The following is a 1,872-nucleotide window of genomic DNA, read 5'->3' on the forward strand; positions in this document are numbered from 1 at the left end:
CGCTGCTTTACCTGCTATCTGATTGCTCTGTATGTCTTTTTTACTGCAGTGAGCCTTGATGTAGCCAAACTCAGTCATCCATCCCTCCTGCCAAGATAAATTATTTTAAAAAATTTAAAGCAACTTAAGTTATAATTTAAATAACACATGACTTTTATTGAGAACCACTGCGATAAATCAATAAATATGAGAAATTTTATTAAGTGAAGTTACTTATTAAAACTTTTTTATTTAGAGCCTTAAGTTTTTGAAAAGGTGTAGCAGAGATTAGATCTGTGACTCTGAACCAAACTCATCTAAGCGACATTTGAATCTTAGTTTGATTTCTACGGATCTCAACAGGTTGTTTACTGAGAAAAACACTTTTGTTATTCATTTCTACTTACTAGTCAGTTTTGGTGGTGCAGCTTGAACACACACACGCACAAATTAAATCACATTTTACCTTACAGTTTACTGCAACTTTGCCAACCCTCCAAAATTGCTCTTAAAAATTTTTCTGTTTATGGTCCCCCCTAATAATGAGATGGGATTTTCGCCCTTGCACCGCGGTGCATCGGCTCATGAGTCGAATGATTGGATGGAGTTCCTCAGTGCTTCATGAAGCTTCAACTCACTGTAAGGTAGTTTAGGCACAAGGGTCAGAAGGTGAACAGAAAATCAGTACCAGCCACCCGGTTTCAGTTTCTTCAAAGGACTTTTTATTCATTCTTTTCTCTGACTTCTCTCCCTTGAGCATCCAAAAGCTCACTGTTTTTATCTCCAATTGGCACCACACCTGTGCTTGATTGGACACAGCCACAATGGAACAGATCAAACAACATATAGACAGAGAAACACTAAAATTACAAATCTAATTTACAAACTCCTTCATAATGAAGTTGTCTGCAAAACAAACTACATAATACAAGATAACTCAAAAGGTTACTTTAAAGAAAAACAAACAAAGTAATACACAAAAGAAAACCCTCTAATTGGTAGAACCCAGGAAGGTAATCACTGACATCATCCAGCCATTTAAGCAGGAAGTTCTGGGCCGGCCCCTCCCACACTCCTGCCCTACAAGCAGAAATGATGGTGAGTACAAAGGAAAACAAATACCTTAATAAATATACCTTGAAACAAATACAACCCATAATCCAGAAATAACTTTATCCTAAACATAGATAGACCCTGCAACATAATGCTAACACAAACAAACCCGGGATAGTAAGTGAAGCAAAAGTGCAATGTTTAAATTAATCATTATAACCAAATATAGAAAGTAAGTGAATGAGAAGGAATAAGGGAAAAGTGGTGAACACAAACTGAACCACTTTGTCACACTCACCATCACTACTTTTCATTTTCTCCTGTCCTGCTCTGGTCAAAACCCACAGGCCCAACCCAGTGCATGCTGGTCCGATACCAGTCCCTATACTTACAGAAAATGGACCCACAGTTTTTCCTGTCTAACTTAGAAAAGTAAATAACAAAGGAACAAAAACTAAACAATTATTAACCTTCAAATAAACTCATGTTTGTAAATAAACCCCAAAGATATAAAGTGGACTAAAATTTAATTTTAATATAATTGAAAGTAATAAAAAATCTTGAAATAATACATTTTACTGTTAAATATTAACAATAATCCCTACTGCAATTAGTTTTGTGATAAAATATTTTTCAAACATCCGTTCATTTGAGAATTCTCCAAATGTCAGCTGGAGATGTCGACTGATCTGTATCTCTGTCTACGCTCTTGAATTTTCAGGTGTTGTTTTGTTAATTTCTGTCGTAAACGTTGAACAATTTCTCCTATTTACTTCAGTAAAGTTAACAATAACTCTGTTTCTCTATTTTCTTCTCCAGATTCCCTGCAGTGCTACATTC

The sequence above is a fragment of the Poecilia formosa genome, unplaced genomic scaffold (genome assembly GCF_000485575.1).
Source record: "Poecilia formosa unplaced genomic scaffold, Poecilia_formosa-5.1.2 Scaffold582, whole genome shotgun sequence".
Taxonomy (NCBI): Eukaryota; Metazoa; Chordata; class Actinopteri; order Cyprinodontiformes; family Poeciliidae; genus Poecilia; species Poecilia formosa.